Genomic DNA, 21,073 nt, shown 5'->3' with positions numbered 1-21,073 from the left:
GCGTTCAATGACCACTGTTTTTTTACGGTGTGGTCCACCTGAGATCTGAATCTGTTTTTTTTCTCGTATACTATCGTAAACCAGATGGATAGAAAGATGGATGTACAACGCATAGAGCTTTTACGGCATTACACAGTACCGGCCTTGGTGCTGTGTGCTATCCTCTGTAATACAATGTGGGCATTTTGTGCTGCTAAAAAGCTCTGCGGCCCCACCAGGGCTGGTGTACCACACACTAGCTATATAGCTGGTGTAGGTACGGGTCGTGCGAAGACGAGCGCTGACGCTCCTCAAGCTCCGAGTAATACGAACAGTTCAAAGGAGATCAAAGTTACGTGGACCAACAAAGTTACATGGACCAACAGTGATGTATTTATTATATCCACACCGTTTATCCATTTCTTGAGATTATTTTAGAGCATTATCTAAAAAATGAATCATATCTAAAGATAAACTGGCCCACACCACAAATAGCAGCAGGGATAATGATTTTCACAATGAAAAAATTCGTAGGGCCCACCATAAAGCTTATTTTCCATGCATACTGTTCATAAGGTCACGAAGACCTAGATGAAGAGGAAAAACAAATTTCATATTGATTTAAAACTTTTTGTGACCCCTAAAAAGATATTAATAGGGCCCACTGTAAAGTTTATTTTCCATCCAATTTGCTCGTAAGGCCACCAAGACCTAGATGAAGAGGAAAAACAGATTTCATATTGATCCAAAACTTTTGTAACCCCTTAAAGGATATTCATATAGCCCATTATAAAGTTTATTTTCCATCAAATCTATTCATAAGATCACAAACACCTTAGATGGCAAGGAAAAAACAAATTTCATATTGATACAGAACTTTTAGGACCCTTAAAAGGGTATTTGTAGGGCCTACCATAAAGTTTAATTTCTATCCAATCTATTCATAGGGTCATAAAGACTTGGATGAAGAGGAAAAACAAATTTCATATTGATCCAAAACTTTCGTGACCCTTAAAAGGGTTTCAATGGTAGATGTTCAATCCCTCACTGCTTTTTTCAGTGTGGACCACTTGATAGTTAGATCTGTCTTATTTTTCGTGTCAAGCCTTAAGACTAGCTCGCCAAATGGATGGACGGTTTGGATATAACACATACATCATGATGAGACCCACAAAACTTGTTGATGTTAATACACCGCCATACACCAGCCAAGCCACTTCCGTTTCATCCATGCCATCCATCATTTTTCTAGCTCATATCAAGGCATGGCCTAAAATGTAGCAGATTGAAATCCCGGGTGGACCACACCACATGAAATAATAGTGATTGAACTACCATTGTTTAAAACTTCTAAGGCACACGAGTTTTTAAGATCAATCTAATATTTGTGTTTCCCATTGTCCAGGTCTGTGTGACATAATGTGACATGATCAACAGCTTGATGGCAAAATGCATGTTACAGTATACCTTAGCAAGTTTTTCATGTAATGTGGTTCATTTGAGATTCGAATCTCCCTCATTTTTAGCCTTATGCCCTAAAATGGATGGACGACATGGATAAAAAAATATATCATGGTGGGCCCACAGAGCACCACCTTGTAGCCAGTTCTTTCACTTAGCCATTCGCGAGAATATCAGTGCACAATATAGGTAAGTGAGAGCTACTTGTTCATTAATTTCGATAAAACCATGTTAGGATGAGAACTAGGGGTGTACACAAACCGAGCTAGCTTGGTTAGCTCGCATGACTCAACTCGAAAAAGCTTGATTCAACTTGGTGTTCAAGTCGAGTCAAGTTGCTTTTTTGAGCTTGAAAATAAGTTTGAGCCGAGCTCAAGTAGGTCTAGCTCGACTCGACTCGAATCGAATCCAACTTGTATCGAACTCAGATCAAACCAATTTGGTGACTCATTTACTTTGCCATTGATGTTGCTCACCAAGTGTTTGATAAAAATAACTTACCTAAGTATGACCGGTGGCAAGGAAGATAAGTACACAAAACAAATACATTTTTTTCATGGTTTTTCATGATTTTTATGTTGTTTAAAATGTGTTTGATAAAATACCTGTAAAACCATTGCTTTTGTTTCACATACAGGGGGATTTTGAAAATACAGTCCAAGTATTTGTAAAAATGCCTCACCAGCAACCTCGGCTCAAGTTGCTGATCAAACCAAGTCGAGCTGAGGTTAGCTAGTGGCCGAGCCAAGTCAAGCTGAGGCAAGCCCGACCTAGTTCTCTAATTATTATAAGATACTTGTACAAAAATGAATCGGATTCATCGTTCAAGTGGAGCACACCATTTAATGAGCTTGGTTCACATGAAATTATAAAGTATTAAATGCAAGAGTCATATGTGGTGTGGTATACTTGAGCGTTGGATCTATCTCATTTATGAGCTAATACCTCCAAATGATCTCATAAGAGGAATGTACGGTGTGGATAAACCGATACACCACAGTGGGCCCACCCACAGAACCGACCGTTCGTGGCTCCCAGTGGGCCCTAGGAAATCTTTAATGGTACGCGTTTAATAACCACCGTTTCCTGTGGTGTGGCACACCTGAGATCTGTATCTGCTTCATTTTTGGGATCATTCAGCAAAATGAGTTGGAAAAACGGATGGACGTTGTAGATATACAACTCGTACATCGAGATGGGCCCCACAGTCAGGGTCCTACCTGCATCGCTGGTTCCGGGTCCCACCCAAATCTCGCCCGTCCAAATGGTGGGTGGCAAAATAGATATGAAGTGTGCCAAAGCAGAAGCTGGTAGGGTATTCTAAATGGCCAACTAGTAGGAGTTTCATGGACAAGAAAGGATAAAAATAATTAACGGACTGGATTGAACAAACAAATGGCAATTAATCGGAAGAAAATGTGGTTCAATGGCGTCAATTTTATTATTATGACCTACATATGTTGGGTCGCGTAATTTTAGCGGTTTAAAGTAACTGATGGTAGTGGGCACGTATACAATTTTTTTAGTGCCGGCGTATCAACCGTCACGTTCTGCCAGAGTATAAGCTAACTCCACTCTTTTATTTTTGATCAAATGATTTTACCATATTTTTCACCGCACGTGAAGCTCACACCGAAGCACGTTCTATTGATCTGAACCGTCCATACTATGGGTCGCAACCTTGATAAAACAATGAGTCTAATCAGATATTTTAATTCACGATTTCTTCAGTTGAATCTGGACGGTTGACCATTTCTATACGAACCGTCCGTTCAAATGCTAAGACACGAACGCTCTGCATGTTTTTCTATGGCCCACTCAATGTGGACCCAACAGATTGACATCTCCTATCATCTAAACTCGCCCTATGTGGGTCCCATCCACGCACGTAAAGTTGATTACTGCAATGTGTTTGATACGTCGGTGGTCCGTGGTCTACCGAAATTTCAACCATGTTTGCTCGAAATTGGATTGCGTACTGAGTTACTCAGTACGCTTTTATCGTACTGAGTAAACTCAGTTGGGCCCACTGTTAATGTATGTGATTTATCCACATTGGCCATCCATTTTTACTGCTAATTTTAAGGGTTGATCCCAAAATTGAAGTAAATCCAAAGCTCAAGTGGACCATTACACATGAAACGGTGTGGAAAATGATTTCCACCGTTGAAACCTTCCTAGGGTTGAAAGTAATTTTTATTTGTCATCCAACCTTTTCATAAGATAAGAAAGACACGGATGAAGAGAAAACACAAACATCATCTTGATCTAAAACTTCTTTGGCCTCTAACAAATTTTCAATGGTAGAGGTTCAATCAAACTGTTTCCTGTGGTGTGGTCCACTTGATAATTTAATTTTCTTCATTTTTGTAATAAAGCACTAAAATTATCTGTTAACATAGATTAACGGAGTGGATAAAATAAATAAATAACAGTAGACCCCCACACAGTTTACTCACTCAGTACAGTAAAAGTACTGAGTTACACAGTACGCAATCCGCTTCTTGTTTGCTCACGCATTATTATCCGATCGCACATACCACGTAACAACACTGACAACGTCGCAACCGCATTTTCTCTATTCTCTATTCTCTATTGAGAAATTTGCGACTGTACGACCCATTTATGGCCCATTTGGGAAACTACGCCCACCTCATTTTCCTTTGCGAGAATACGCCCCGGCTGTACGGAAGACTTGCCAAAGGTCGAAAATGCCCCTGCTTGCTCCTTCAAGCGGATATGCGGTGCTCGAAGACGAGCGCTGACACTCCTCGAACTCCGAGTCGTACGAACGGTTCAAAAGATATCAGAGTTACATGGGCCCCACAGTTACGTATTTATTATATCCACAACGTTCATCCATAGTTCGAGATCATTTCGGAGCATTATCAAAAAAAAAAAATCCTATCTAAAGATCAACTGGACCACGCCACAAAGAGCAACGGGAAAATTGATTTTAACCGTTAAAAATTTTGTAGGGCCCACCATAACATTTATTTTCCATCCAATATATTCATAATGTCACAAAGACCTGGATGAAGAGGAAAAACAAATTTTGTAATGATCCAAAACTTCTGGGACCCCTAAAAGGGTTTCAATGGTAGACGTTCAATCTTCCACTACCTTTTACAGTGTGGTCCACTTGATAGCTAAATCTATCTTATTTTTCTTCCCAAGCGTTAGTACTAGTTCGCCAAATAAATGGACGGTTTGGATATAATACATACCTCATAAAAGGACCCACAAAGGCGGTGGGGATTACAACAGGGAAAAAAAAGAGCTGGTATCTTTAGCTACGGATTATAACCGTAGCAATAACCGCATCCAATGCTTTTTCAATATGTCCTCTACTATACATCGAAGGTCTTTCGATATATCGAATGTCTTTCGATTAATCGGAAAAGGTCCAAAACTGTCCAGCAACTTTGCATAAAAATCTTGCAATTTTCGATTAATCGAAGTGTATTCGATATGTATCAAAGATATAACTACAAATTATAGCTGTAGCCATAACTGTAGTCCGTAAAAGTCTATGTAAATTTTTTTATTTTTTATTTTTTAGTTTTTATTTTTTACATGGAGAACTTTATTCTACCTACAATTTTCTCTAATACATATTTATATAAATATGTATATATAAGCATATAAAAAAAAATTCTTTCTTTTTTTCATTTATTTCTCTATTCATTCAACAAGAATATCTTATAAACCAAAATTAGTTACTTGATGTACCCTATATGATTTTGGGGTAGGAGAAGATACTTTAGCCAACTAACCTAGTTATTTTCTAAGATTCCATCAGGTCGATGGTCGAAAATCCATTTCATTCACTTTGCGGTCAATTTCAATCAGTTCGTGGTCATTTCCATGCATTTCACCGTCAATTCCCTCCACTTCACGGACAATTCCATGCATTTCACGGTCATCCCAAACTATTTCGTGTTGATTCACGGTCGTTTCGAGGCATTTCGCAGTCAATTCCCTTCACTTCACGATCATGTGCATGCATTTTGCGCTCAAATCGCTTCAAACCATGTTCATTCTCATGCACTTTACGGTCATCCCAAACAATTCCGTGTTGATTCACGGTCGTTTCGAAACATTTCGCGGTCAATTCTCTTCACTCCACGGTCATTTGCATGCATTTCGCGGTCAATTCGCTTCAAACCATGATCATTCCTATGCATTTCGCGGTCATTCCAAACAATTCCGTGTTGATTCACGGTCATTTCGAGGCATTTCGCGGTCAATTCCCTTCACTCCACGGTCATTTGCATGCATTTCGCGGTCAAATCGCTTCAAACCATGACCATTCCTATGCATTTCGCGGTCATCTCAAACAATTCCGTGTTGATTCACGGTCGTTTCGAGGCATTTCGCAGTCAATTTCCTTCACTTCACGGTCATTTGCATGCATTTCGCGGTCAATTCCATTCACTTCACGATCATTTGCATGCATTTCGCGCTCAAATCGCTTCAAACCATGTTCATTCTCATGCACTTTACGGTCATCCCAAACAATTCCGTGTTGATTCACGGTCGTTTCGAAGCATTTCGCGGTCAATTCCCTTCACTCCACGGTCATTTGCATGCATTTCGCGGTCAAATCGCTTCAAACCATGACCATTCCTATGCATTTCGCGGTCATCTCAAACAATTCCGTGTTGATTCACGGTCGTTTCGAGGCATTTCGCAGTCAATTTCCTTCACTTCACAGTCATTTGCATGCATTTCACGGTCAATTCGCTTCAAACCATGATCATTCCCATGCATTTCACGGTCATTCCAAACAATTCCGTGTTGATTCACGGTCGTTTCAAGGCATTTCGCGGTCAATTCCCTTCACTCCACGGTCATTTGCATGCATTTCACGGTCAAATCGCTTCAAACCATGATCATTCCCATGCATTTCGCGGTCATCCTAAACAATTCCGTGTTGATTCACGGTCGTTTCGAGGCATTTCGCGGTCAATTCCCTTCACTTCACGGTCATTTGCATGCATTTCGCGGTCAATTCGCTTCAAACCATGATCATTGCCATGCATTTCACGGTCATTCCAAACAATTTCGTGTTGATTCACGGTCGTTTCGAGACATTTCGCAGTTAATTCCCTTCACTTCACGGTCAGTTGCATGCATTTCGCAGTCAAATCGCTTCAAACCATGATCATTCCCATGCATATTCCCATACATTTCGCGGTCATCCCAAACAATTTCGTGTTGATTCACGGTCGTTTCGAGGCATTTCACGGTCAATTGCATGCATTTCGCGGTCAAATCGCTTCAAACCATGATCATTCCCATGCACTTCACGGTCGTCCCAAACAATTCCGTGTTGATTCACGGTCGTTTCGAGGCATTTCGCGGTCAATTCGCTTCACTTCACGTTGCATGCATTTCGTGGTCAATTCGCTTCAAACCATGATCATTCCCATGCATTTCAAGGTTGTCCCAAACAATTCCGTGTTGATTCACGGTCGTTTCGAGGCATTTTGCGGTCAATTCCCTTCACTTGACGATCATTTGCATGCATTTTACGGTCAAATCACTTCAAACCATGATCATTCCCGTACATTTCATGGTCGTCCCAAACAATTCCGTGTTGATTCACGGTCATTTCGAGGCATTTCGCAGTCAATTCCCTTCACTTTACGGTCAGTTGCATGCATTTCGCGCTCAAATCGCTTCAAACCATGATCATTCCCATGCATTTCACGATCGTCCCAAATAATTTCGTATTGATTCACGGTCGTTTCGAGGCATTTCGCAGTCAATTCCCTTCACTTCACGGTCATTTGCATGCATTTCGCGCTCAAATCGCATCAATTCATGATCAGCGGTCAGTTGCATGCAACTGACCGTGAAGTGAAGGAAATTGATCGCGAAATGCCTCAAAACGACCGTGAATCAACACGGAATTGTTTAGGATGACCATGAAGTGCATGGGAATGATCATGGTTTGAAGCGATTTGAGCGCGAAATGCATGCAAACGATCGTGAAGTGAATGGAATTGACCGCGAAATGCCTCAAAACGACCGTAAATCAACACGAAATAGTTTGGGATGACCGTGAAATGCATGGAATTGTCCGTGAAGTGGAGGGAATTGAGGGTGAAATGCATGGAAATGACCACGGACTGATTGAAATTGACCGCAAAGTGAATGAAATGGATTTTCGACCATCGACCTGATGGAATCTTAGAAAATAACTAGGTTAGTTGGCTAAAGTATCTTCTCCTACCCCAAAATCATACAGGGTACATCAAGTAACTAATTTTGGTTTATAAGATATTCTTGTTGAATGAATAGAGAAATAAATGAAAAAAAGAGAGAATTTTTTTTTTAATGCTTATTATACATATTTATATAAATATGTATTAGAGAAAATTGCAGGTAGAATAAAGTTCTCCATGTAAAAAATAAAAACTAAAAAATAAAAAATAAAAAAATAAAAAATTTTGCATAGACTTTTACGGACTACAGTTATGGTTACAGCTATAATCTGTAGCTATATCTTCGATACATATCGAATACACTTCGATTAATCGAAAATTGCAGGATTTTTTATGCAAAGTTGCTGGACAGTTTTGGACCTTTTCCGATTAATCGAAAGACATTCGATATATTGAAGTACATATCGAAAGACCTTCGATGTATAGTAGATGACATATTGAAAAAGCATTGGCTGCGGTTATTGCTACGGTTAGAATCCGTAGCCAAAGATACCAGCTCTTTTTTTTCCCTGTTATAATTCCCATCGCCTTTGTGGGTCCTTTTATGAGGTATGTGTTATATCCAAACCGTCCATCTATTTGGCGAACTTGTACTAACGCTTGGGAAGAAAAATAAGACAGATTTAACTATCAAGTGGACCACACTGTAAAAGGCAGTGGAAGATTGAACGTCTACCATTGAAACCCTTTTAGGGGTCTCAGAAGTTTTGGATCATTACAAAATTTGTTTTTCCTCTTCATCCAGGTCTTTGTGATATTATGAATATATTGGATGGAAAATAAATGTTATGGTGGGCCCTACAAAATTTTTAACGGTTAAAATCAAATTTCCCGTTGCTCTTTGTGGTGTGGTCCAATTGATTTTTGGATAGGATTTTTTTATTTAGATAATGCTCCGAAATGATCTCGAACTATGGATGAACGCTGTGGATATAATAAATACGTAACTGTGGGGCCTATGTAACTCTGATATCTTTTGAACCGTTCGTACAACTCGGAGTTCGAGGAGTGTCAGCGCTCGTCTCCGAGCACCGCATATCCGCTTGAAGGAGCAAGCAGGGGCATTTTCGACCTTTGGTAAGCCTTCCGTACAGCTGGGGCGTATTCTCGCAAAGGAAAATAAGGTGGGCGTAGTTTCCCAGATGGGCCATAAATGGGTCGTACAGTCGCAAATTTCTCATTCTCTATTCTCTTATAGGGAAAATATAGTACGGCAGAGTATGATCATCCATAAGCATGCAAACTAGATCTGAACACGTGGCACAAATTTACATTAATCTAAACCGTTTAAATGGTGAGAACTTCTATAGATTCCATAAAAATCGAATTTAAATGTCATAATCTCATAAAATTACAGGGACCAGACTCCTTTGCTAGTTTTGCCCATTTTAAAAAATACTAGTGGCTCATCATCCTCACGTAGCACAGATTTACAGCTATCCGAACCACCCAAGTTGTAGATCCCAGTATGGATGGAGCATATATCTAAAATCATATATGCAATCCTAGCCATCCAACTAAAGGCTGCGAAATGGATAGTGAATAGTGAAATAGTGAGTTTTCCAAGCGTTACGCTCCATCAACTGGGTCAGAGATCCCGTCAGCTGGATTTTGGTACAGATATTCAACGTGTACGTCTGAGACCCAAAAATGCGAAGGACCCACTATTTGGACAGTTTAGATGGAGATTTCATACTTGACACGTGTACAGTCTTACTTGCATGTGTACATGTGATCATACTCTACCAGCGTATCGAACAACTCCTCCATCCTCCACTCCTACTAGCAGACAATCCGTCTCACCCAAACAAGCCACCGAAGAGCGCTCTCTCTCTCTCTCTCCCCCCGAAAACCCACTTCATTCATCTCTCTCTCTCTCAATTACCGAAAACCCACTTTATTAATCTCTATTTTTCAACGGACGCGGATTTCCTGCGAAAGGCCTTCGCAGGAAGTTCCTGCGCTGGGAACTCAGGTGGGGCCCACTGTGATGATTTTAAGAAGAGTCAGGATCCTTTGTTATCAGGTCAACAGAGAATTCCTGTTACCCTAATGGTTTGGCGTCCGAAGCTGTTTTTTATTTTTTTTATTTTTTTAGTGAGTGGTGACGTGGACCAATGAGAATTTGGGTATCAGGAATTCTCTGTTGACCTGATAACAGAGGATCCGGACTCTTTTAAGAAATCCTCTCTGTCCATCCGCTATGTGAATTCATTTTAGTACACGAAGACATAAATAAACCGTACCTAATTCTCAAGTGGGCCGAAAATGTGAGATTTGAATTTTGACCGTTGGAATATTCGTGGGCGACAGAAGTTTTGAATCATTCTTGTTGGGGATAAAAAACACAAGTCCGCAGACTCGGACTTAATGCCTCGGATCACAAAAGGATGTGTCAAATCCGAGGCATGGTTCGCTAAACCGAGACAAAGGTTGAGTCGGTTCGGACGACTCATCAGCGTCTCGGGCATGCGTCGGGCGGACCACCCTGCCAGACCGACCATCGCTAGGACGAGCCTCATCCCGGATATCTTGGGATAAGATCTCCGACCCCGAAGCTCACGGGATCGGATGAAGGCTCAAGATGGGCACGATCCTATCCCCGTGATCCCAGGAGAAGATCCCGCGCTCAATATCAGGAAGAGAATCCTCGTGCGACACACGCCCCAGTAGCTATAAAAGAAGGACCCCTGTCACCTTGAGAGGTACGGAACAAATCCTCTCTAAAAAGCTCATCAATACTCTTAGACCTAGAATCCAGGCCTGACTTTGGCATCGGAGGGTCCCCTGCTCAAGTCAGGGTCTCCTTTGTCCCTTTTTCTTTTTGTGTAGGTACACGAAGGTCCAAGAGGAGGAATCGGACATTTGCATCAACAGCTTGGCGCCGTCTGTGGGAACCGTACAAAAAGCCATCTCGTATCTCTATACTGATTTCAATGGTGATGACTAGAAGGACGGTCCCAGAAGAAGATTTGAATGAGAATGCGATTACAGGGCCAGCGGGTCTAATCGCGGTTCCCGCAGCCCAGAACCCACCTAACAACCGCCGACGAGGGGCGACCGGAACAAGCAACAATCAGCGGGGTCGCGATGAGGGGCGGTTGGACAAGGAGGTTCAAGAAATCCGCTCTGATATGAATACGATGAAGCAGATGCTGGAACGAATGTATCAGCAGCAAATGCAGCCACTCCCGCATCCTCAAGGGGAGACAGCGCACGTACCGGCGGCGGCGGTTGATCCTCAACCTTCCGCGCCGCAGTCTTTCCGGCCGAGCCAACCCCAAGGCGGATCAGAACCATCTCCAGCGCAGTCAGCCAACGCTTCCCTCCCCCCGACTGATCTTCGGCACGAGATAGAACGAAGAAGGCGCAATCGCCCATCCATGGAAGGCACGGCAGAGAGCAGTGAACCTTGGAAAGCCGATATTCAAAAATTTAAAAGAGAAGTGCGGGAAGAAATGGCGAAAGAGATGGCGGACATAAAGCACGGCCGGAATGTATATCCAACCGGGTCCGAAGCGAAGGCGTCCCCCTTTGTGGACTCGGTACTGAAGGCCCGGTTGCCCGAGAGGTTTCGATTGCCTCAAATCACTCCTTTCACCGGCAAGACCGACCCAACGGAGCACATCGAATGCTTCAGAACCTATATGGAGCTCCACGATGCCTCGGACGCAGTAATGTGTCGGGCCTTTTCTCTTACATTGACCGATGTAGCTCGACTGTGGTTCAAACAGTTGAAACCAAAGTCCGTCAGTTCATTCGCTGAGCTGAGCGACGCCTTCCTCACCAACTTCATCGGCGGAAAGAAGAAATTGAAGCCCCCTGCACATCTGAACAACGTAGTTCAAAAGCAGGGAGAGCTATTGAAAGATTATATCAAGCGTTTTAATTTCGAATCCCTTCAGGTTCGAAAACATTCAGAAGAAACGGCTCTCAATGCGCTCATGCAAGGAGTTAGAGATAAGCCATTCCTGGCCTCTCTAGACAAAACTCCGCCCGACACTCTGGCAGAATTTATGGCACGGTCGGATAAGTATGCGAATGCCGAGGAAGCGCGAATCCTGCGTGAAACTAAAACTTTGGCAAAAGAGTCGGCCAAAAAGGAAGCCGACTCGGCCGGAGGAAGGAAACGCAAGGATGATCAGGCGCGTGATGAGCGAAGATCAGGCAAGCGGCCGGATCGAAAATTTTCCACATATACTCCCCTAAACAAGACTCGGGAAGAAGTATTGATGGAAATAAAAAACGAAGGCTTTGTTAACTGGCCCAGTAAGCTCAGGAGTAATCCTAATCGGCGGGACAAAGATAAATACTGCCATTATCACCGTGATCACGGACATAACACAAGTGATTGCCGTCACCTAAAAGAAGAGATCGAACGACTCATAAAAGACAGCCGACTCAGGGAATATATGGTTAAAGCTGGGGCAGCTGAGGCACGCCCGACCGAGAGCCAGCATATGGAAGAAATCCGGACGATTATCGGCGGTCCACAAGGTGGGGGCGACTCAAACAATGCACGAAGGAATCATGCAAGAAAACTTACTCAGCCTCAGTCCGAGCTCATGATCGTAGATCGGCCACCAAAGGAGAAGAAAAGAGAAAGATATTGCATCTCTTTCACGGAGGAAGATGCCCGAGGCATCTATCACCCCCACGATGATGCATTGATTGTCACCCTGGCTATCGCTAACCGAAAGGTGTTTCGGATACTCGTCGATACGGGATCATCTGCAGACGTGTTATTTACCCAGGCGTTCGACAAAATGAGGATCAAACGGTCCACACTACGCCCAGTTCGGACCCCATTGATCGGTTTTTTCGGAGGACAGGTACTGCCTGAAGGGATTGTCTCGTTGCCGCTCACTGCTGGTAGTGCCCCATGTCAGACGACGATGATGGTTGACTTCTTGGTCGTCGATCAACCCTCAGTATACAACGCAATACTCGGCCGACCTTCATTGAGTCTCCTCCAGGCCGTGGTATCCACATACCACCTTTCAATGAAGTTCCCGACCGAGTCGGGAGTCGGAATTGTCAAAGGAGACCAGCAGGATGCAAGGCGATGTTACATGATAGCCGTAAAAGGAGCCGCCGACAAAAGTCCGACCAACATATTAACGATTGAATCATTGGACCCTCGGGGCGAGAATTATGAACGAGGACAGCCGGTCGAGGATCTTGTCTCGGTCCCCTTGGCCGAGACAGATGGATCCAAGACGGTACGAATTGGCTCGTCTCTACAGTCCCCTTTGAAAGAAGAGCTGACAGCCCTGCTCCGTAGGTACGCCGACGTCTTTGCCTGGAGTCATGAAGATATGCCCGGGATCGACCCCTCTGTGGTAACTCACCGACTCAACATCGATCCGTCGTATCGACCGATCCAACAGAAGCGGCGACCGCTCGGCCCTGAACGATACGCTATCATTGAAGAAGAAGTCAACAAACTCCTCCAGGCTAATTTCATAGAAGAAGTGTACTATCCAGAGTGGGTCGCGAATGTCGTGCTCGTAAAGAAATCCAACGGGAAGTGGCGGGTCTGTATTGACTATACTGACTTAAATAAAGCCTGCCCAAAGGATAGCTTTCCACTTCCAAGGATAGACCAACTAGTAGATAGTACCGCCGGACATGAGCTCCTTAGCTTTATGGACGCTTATTCAGGATATAATCAAATTGCAATGCATAAGACAGATAAATCAAAAACTACCTTTGTCACCGACAAAGGCCTTTATTGTTACCGAGTGATGCCATTTGGTTTAAAGAATGCCGGCGCAACTTATCAAAGGTAGTTAATAAAATCTTTGCTCGGCTTATAGGCCGAACCATGGAAGTATATATTGATGACATGCTCGTCAAAAGTATACACGCGGCAGATCATGTGAACGATTTGGAAGAAATGTTTCTCACCCTACGAAAGTTTCGGATGAAGCTGAATCCAAATAAATGCGCTTTTGGGGTGCGCTGTGGAAAGTTCCTCGGTTTCTTGGTTAGTCAGCGAGGAATAGAGGCAAACCCTGAGAAGATAAAGGCTTTGATTGATATGGAATCCCCTAAAACCATAAAGGACATACAAAGGTTAACTGGACGAGTCGCAGCACTTAATCGGTTCCTGTCCAGAGCCACGGATAAATGTCTCCCTTTCTTCAGACAGTTGAAAGGAAGACAAACAATGGACTGGACGGAAGAATGTGAAGCGGCATTCCAACAATTAAAATCATGTCTCGGTTCCGCACCTCTCTTATCAAAGCCCGAATCGGGGGAGTCTCTGCTCCTTTACCTAGCGGTGTCCGAGGCAGCGGTTAGCTCGGCCTTGATACGAGAATCCGAAGGAAAGCAACTGCCGGTTTACTACGTCAGCAAAGCATTATTGCCGGCGGAAACAAGATACCCAAGCCTGAAAAAAATGGCCTTGGCTTTAATCACTTCCTCTGCCGACTCAGGCCGTACTTCCATGCCCATACCATCATCGTAATGACCGATCTTCCGCTTCGCCAGGTATTGCAGAAACCAGAAGCTTCCGGCCGACTCACGAAATGGGCCATCGAATTGAGTAAATTTGACATTTAATATAAACCGAAGGCAGCAATCAAAGGAACTCCACCATTCGAGCTCCCGGTCAACGATATGCCAAAAGATGTTGCAGTTCCAACAACACCCGCTCCCCCGACCCTTACCTACCCTATTCCCTGGAAACTATTTGTCGACGGTTCTTCCAACTCGAAGGCAAGTGGGGCTGGAGTTGTGCTGGAAACCCCCGATCATACCTATATACAGTATGCCTTACGACTTGGATTCCAAGCGTCGAACAATACGGCGGAATATGAAGCATTGTTACTCGGCCTCCGTCTCGCCGCTAGCTTGGAGGTCACGCACCTCAGTGTTTTTAGCGACTCTCAGTTGGTTGTTAATTAAGTTACCGGTGTATACCAGACACGAAAAGACCAGTTAAGGGCGTACATGCAGAAAGCGAAAGAACTTATCAACGGATTTCAACTCTGTCGTGTCACTCGGATCCCTCGTACGGAAAACAACAAAGCCGATTTGTTAGCAAAGCTCGCCTCAGCCGATGAAGATGAAATACCCAGGTCCGTCCCTGTCGAATACGTCGATAAGCCGAGTATAGATGAACCAATTAGCGAGGCCGTCAATACAATCAACTCGGAACCATCCTGGATCGATCCAATCCGCCAATACCTTGACGAAGGGAAGTTGCCCGAGGATCGCGCCGAGGCTCGACGAATTAAGATCCGAGCCTCCCGTTACACCATACTCAACGGAACCCTCTATAAGAAAGGTTATTACGCCCCGTTGCTGCGGTGCCTCAAACCCAGCGAGGCAGACTATGTATTACGGGAAATACATGAAGGAATCTGCGGAAACCACTCTGGAGGGCGATCTCTCGCCCATAAGGTCCTACGACAGGGATATTACTGGCCCACTATCCAACACGACGCTCGCCAGCTCGTCCAAAAATGCGACAAATGTCAACGATTCGCAGCGATTCCGAGGCAAGCCCCCGAGGCACTGACGCCGATGACTGGTCCCTGGCCCTTCGCACAATGGGGTGTCGACATCATAGGTCCGCTCCCTATGGGAAAAGGTCAGACCAAGTTTGCCGTGGTAGCAGTGGACTATTTCACGAAGTGGGCCGAGGCGGAGCCATTAGCTAAAATAACCGAGCAGAAGATCACCGAGTTTGTGTGGAAAAACATTATCTGCCGATTCGGAGTGCCCCGTACCATTGTCACAGACAATGGAAGGCAATTTGATAATAGGAGCTTTCGCGAGATGTGCGACAACCTCGGAATCAGAAACGTTTATTCCTCACCTCATCACCCTCAAACCAACGGACATGTTGAGGCGGTTAACAAGATTATCAAGCAACATCTTCGGACCAAGCTTGGCGGGGCCAAAAGCGCATGGGCCGAAGAGCTCCCGAAGATTCTTTGGGCTTACCGAACTACAGCTCGAACAGCCACAGGAGAGACTCCGTTTTCACTAGCTTATGGCTCGGAAGCCGTCACTCCCGTTGAAGTCGGATTACCTTCGGCTCGAATCACCTCATTCAATGCAGAAGAGAATGAAAAACTCCTTGCACTCAGACTCGACCTTTTGGACGAACAAAGGGAAGTGGCGCGGCTGCGCACGGAAGCGCGGCAACGACAAGTGGCACGGTTCTACAATACCCGAGTTAAGGTTAGAAGGTTTCGAATGAGAGATATGGTTCTCCGGAAAGTTTTCTCCAACACCAGGGAATTTGGATCGGGTACGCTGGGACCCAATTGGGAAGGACCCTATATCGTCTCGGGCACCATACGACCAGGAACGTATCGGCTAGAAGACCTAAACGGACAACTATTGCCTCACCCTTGGAACGCTGAACACCTCAAGGTCTACTATCCCTAGCTCGGTACTCAATGTTTAAAGACTCTGAACTAAGAAAGATTAAAGCCAAATCAAATGAATAAAGCTAAGTATTTTTCTTTCATTCATCAAAGCACGTACAAATACAATGTGTGACTACATCAAAGTGAATAAAAAAAATCAAAGGGCCCTGGTAACTGTCCTCATGCACCAGCCTCGCAGCAGTGTCTTCGGCAGCGGCGTCCGGGTTCTCGAGTTCCGGGGCTGCTCCACCCTCGATTTCCGAAAGGTCAAGGTCGGGAAAAGATTCCTTTATATCCTTGACGCATTCCAGATATCCGCTTTGGAACAAGCGGTCCCTCTCGTCCTCGAACTCCGCCGACTCAAGGAAAGCTTGGACGGCCTGGTCCCTGGCCTTCTCGGCCTCCCGAGCCTTCTCGTCGGCTTGACGAATGTGCTCTGCCGCCTCAAGCTTAGCCTGAGCTAAGTCATCTGCGCACGAAGCATGGACTGCGAGAATTCGCCGGTTCTCTTCTTCACCTTCGGAGAGCAGAGCCAGTACCCGAGCGACCTCCGCTCTCGCTTCATCCAAGGCTCTTCTGGAGGAAGCCGCCTCTGCTCTCGCATCTTCGGCAGCCTTCCGGGCAAGAGCCGCCTCGCCTGTCAGGATGCCGACCCGGATTTCGGCCTCCTCGCGTCGCCCTTCAGCTTCTGACAGAAGGGTCTGCAGCCGATGAGTTGAGGATAGCTCCTTGCTGGCCTTAATCAAGCAGGGAGCGAGTTCGAAAAGCATCCTCGCTGCATGGCTGACGGTTTGCGATGACGGGGCGTTATAGAGCCTCACGAACTCTCTTTCACCACCATGGGCTAAGGCCCAGGGAACCATCCCCGATACCACTTGCTGCAGGACAGACGGCCCTTCCTGGTTCGTCTCCTCCCCTCTGGAGGATGCGGTCCTCGTCTCACCTTCCCCTCTGGAAGACGCGGCCCTGGTCTCTTCCTCCCGTCTCGGAACGTCCGTTTCAACGTTCGCCGAGTCGGGTGCCGCCTGAGGTTCCGAGGCAGCAACCGCTGTCTCTTCAGCCCTTTCTTCTGGGTCGGGAATCACGACGACGGGAGGGGCAGAAGAACTCGCTGGTTCTTTCTCCTTCCGCACCACCTTTTGCCTCTTAGGCGGCCGAGGCTCCGACAAAAGAACTGACCGCGGAGGAGCCTTGACTTCGTGGATCGCCTAAGGGGAGGACGAGCTCGATCATTTACGAGGAGCCGGCTCGTGAATAATCCTGAGATTGGGACCCGTTCATCATCTGTAAAAATTAAAAAAAAAAACGAAGTAAGTCGGGGAAATTCGGAATACTCAGAAGACACATTTTCAATTACCCGTGACTTCCGAGTCTAGACCTGCGATGAAGGCGCTCCGGTTGTAGAAGCACCTTCCAAGACCTGTCACCGGATCCAACGTCCTCAACTCTTTGATCCGAGCCGAGGCACTGAAGCCGCTTCCGCCGCTTCTTCGGGATATCTGCCAGACAAGACACTTAGGACTCAAAATATTACAAAAAATGAAAAAGGACGAGAGAGAGAGAACCCAAGTCACCTGTCCTCTGGAATGTCCGAGGAACACGAGCCTCGTAAGACCCGGAGTCATCAGTCTCCCACCGACCACATGCCCAAAACCAACGCTCTCTCCAATGTTTGTTGGAAGTGGGAGGGTCAGTTATCAAGGAACCGCCTCCGCCTCGCCAAGCAGCGAAGACGTAGAAGCCAGGGTAGTTCGGATTCACCCGCACTTGGTACAGGTGGAGAAATTCGTCGACTGTGAGCGGTGGCTGTTCCATCTCGGCCCACAACACCGCACACCCGAATAAATTCCTCCACCCATTCGGGACTATCTGCCCCGGGGCAATCTGAATGCGAGACAATACTCCCCGGACGATGGCCTGAAGGGGCAGACACAAGCCGCATTGCATTGACACTTGGTAAATGGCGACCGCCCCAGCAGGAGGGTGATCCGGCAAATCATTTGAACGGGGGAGATAGGTGATGACCGATTCGGGGATGTGATACCCTATCCGGATTCTGTCTAAGTCCGCCTCAGTTAAAACTGAGGGAACTGGACCACTTAAATCTTCCCCCGATCTTTCTCCTTCAGACTCGGCATGCGCCGGTTCATCAACGGGAACTGGGTCGGAGGTTCCCTCGGCAATCAACATTTCGTCTTCTTCCTCCTCATCTTCCTCCATGCCCCTTGGGAAGTTAGGCCTTCCCGGGCGGGTTAATAAAGACGACCCACCACGAGAAGGAACAACAGAAGCAGGGCACTCCGCCGGAGCTTCAGCGACTCTCTCAGATAGAAAAGCAGCGTTGGCATCCACTGCTATCTCCGTCAGTAAGGAAGGCGATTCCGCAACATTCCAAAAACATTGCGCTTCGCCTTCATCTCCGGAAGCTCCCCCCTGGGAACTTCGAGAACCCCTATCCGCCATTATTATCTAATAGAGAGGGAGGAGAAACTCACCGGAGGGAGAAACGAAAACGGAAATGGCGGAAGGAAGCGCTGATGGTTAAGAGAGAGGAAAGGAAGAAGATGAAAGACTGAGAAGGCTCCGAAGGGAATGAAAAGTAGGAATGGCAATAGAAGTTCAAAATGCGGACCCCCACCAATTTATAAGATTGCCATACGGCGGGAGTAATTAATGAGAAAATGATTCGACGCCTGCATCGATTCCCCCACTCGACACGTGGCGCTCGTTGACTGACGACAATAATGCCCTTGCTACGTGTCCAATCCTCATTGGCAGGATGAGCGACTTGACGGCTGACGGCGCATGCGATGTCAGGAACCGAACCGCCTCCCGTCAAAGGCGACATGGAACGCATTAAACGACCACCTCTTCGTCTCTGACTGAGTTATGAACCGACTCAAAACTCGCTACTCCTAAGTGTCATATGAAACACACGGAGTAGGGGGGGCTTACTGTTGGGGATAAAAAACACAAGTCCGCAGACTCGGACTTAATGCCTCGGATCACAAAAGGATGTGTCAAGTCCGAGGCATGGTTCGCTAAACCGAGACAAAGGTTGAGTCGGTTCGGACGACTCATCAGCGTCCCGGGCATGCGTCGGGCGGACCACCCTGCCAGACCGACCATCGCAAGATCAAGCCTCATCCCGGATATCTTGGGATAAGATCTCCGACCCCGAAGCTCACGGGATCGGATGAAGGCTCAAGATGGGCACGATCCTATCCCCGTGATCCCAGGAGAAGACCCCGCGCTCAATATCAGGAAGAGAATCCTCGTGCGACACACGCCCCAGTAGCTATAAAAGAAGGACCCCTGTCACCTTGAGAGGTACGGAACAAATCCTCTCTAAAAAGCTCCTCAATACTCTTAGACCTAGAATCCAGGCCTGACTTTGGCATCGGAGGGTCCCCTGCTCAAGCCAGGGTCTCCTTTGTCCCTTTTTCTTTTTGTGCAGGTACACGAAGGTCCAAGAGGAGGAATCGGACATTTGTATCAACAATTCTAATATTTGTTTTTTTAGTTCATCCAGTAAGAATGTCGTTATCAACGGTATGGATGGCATGTAAACATCATTGAAGGAAGGTTTCAACGGTATGAATTTTCCTAACCACCTTTTTCTCTTGGTACGGCCCACTTGATACGTGGATCTTGCTAAATTTTACTATCATAGCTAAAATGAGCTCGCTGGATAGGGTGGATTCCATACAAACATCACGGAGGGCCCTGTGCAGGAACTTCCTGCGAAAGGCTTTACCAGGAGCTTCCTGCGCGGGGAACACAGGTGGGGCTCACTATGTTGATTTTAAGAAATTCTTTCCATCCATCCGTTTTGTGAATTCATTTTAGGATATGAGGACAAAAATGAACCATGCCTAATTCTCAAGTGGGCCGAAAATGTGAGAATTCAATATCAACAGTTGAAATATTCGTGGGCCAGAAGTTTTGAATCATTATAATATTTGTTTTTTCAATTGATCCCAGTATGAATGATGTTATTAACGGTATGGATGGCATGTACACATCACTGAAGAACCCAGGAAGGTTTCAACAGTATGAATTTCCCTAACCATCTTTTCCCTTAGTATGGCCCACTTGAGTCGTGGATCCTGCTCAATTTTACTCTCATAACCTAAAATGAGCTCACAAAACCGATAGATAGAGTGGATTCCATGCAAACATCATGGTGGGCCCCAACTGGGTTCCCAGTGCAGGAACTTCTTGCGTTCGGAACTCAAGTGGGGCCCACTGTGATGATTTTAAGAAATCCTCTCCGTCCATCCGTTTTGTGAATTCATTTTAGGACATGAGGACAAAAATGAACCGTACCTAATTCTCAAGTGAGCTGAAAATGTAAGAATTGAATTTCGACACTTGAGATATTCATGGGCCACCCCCAAATGGGTTCCCACGGCCGGAAGTTCTTGCGCTAAGAACTCAGGTGGGGCCCACTATGATGATTTTAAGAAATCCTCTCCGTCCATCCATTTTGTAAATTCATTTTAGGACATGAGAATAAAAATGAACCCTACCTAATTCTCAAGTGAGCCGAAAATGTAAGAATTGAATTTCGACAATTGAAATATTAATGGGCCACAGAAGTTTTGAATCATTCTAATATTTGTTTTTTCAATTCATCCCAGTATTAATGATGTTATCAACAGTATAAATGGCATGTAAGCATCACTGAAGAACCCAGGAAGGTTTTAGCGGTATGAATTTCCCTAACTACCTTTTCCCTTAGTACGGCACACTTGAGTTGTGGATCCTGCTCAATTTTACTCTCACAGCCTAAAAGGAGCTCACAAAACCGATGGACAGGGTGGTTCCATACAAACATCGTGGTGGGCCCCAACTGGGTTCCCAGTGCAGCAACTTCCTACGAAAGGCTTTCGCAGGAAGTTCATGCGCAAGAAACTTAGGTGGGGCCCATTGTGATGATTTTAAGAAATCCTCTCCGTCCATCCGTTTTGTGAATTCATTTTAGGACATGAGGACAAAAATGAACTA

The 21,073-nt window shown here is 45.5% G+C and overlaps 1 protein-coding gene across 1 annotated transcript in view; it reads left to right on the top strand.

Annotated features, from left to right (window-relative positions):
• Window positions 1-21,073, top strand: part of LOC131231685 (universal stress protein A-like protein) — a 40,195-nt gene that overhangs the window by 13,039 nt on the left and 6,083 nt on the right. The window lies entirely within an intron of this gene.

Source organism: Magnolia sinica, chromosome 17 (genome assembly GCF_029962835.1).
Source record: "Magnolia sinica isolate HGM2019 chromosome 17, MsV1, whole genome shotgun sequence".
NCBI lineage: Eukaryota > Viridiplantae > Streptophyta > Magnoliopsida > Magnoliales > Magnoliaceae > Magnolia > Magnolia sinica.
Note: the sequence above shows the minus strand (reverse complement) of the source record. Positions and strands in the feature narration are given on the sequence as shown.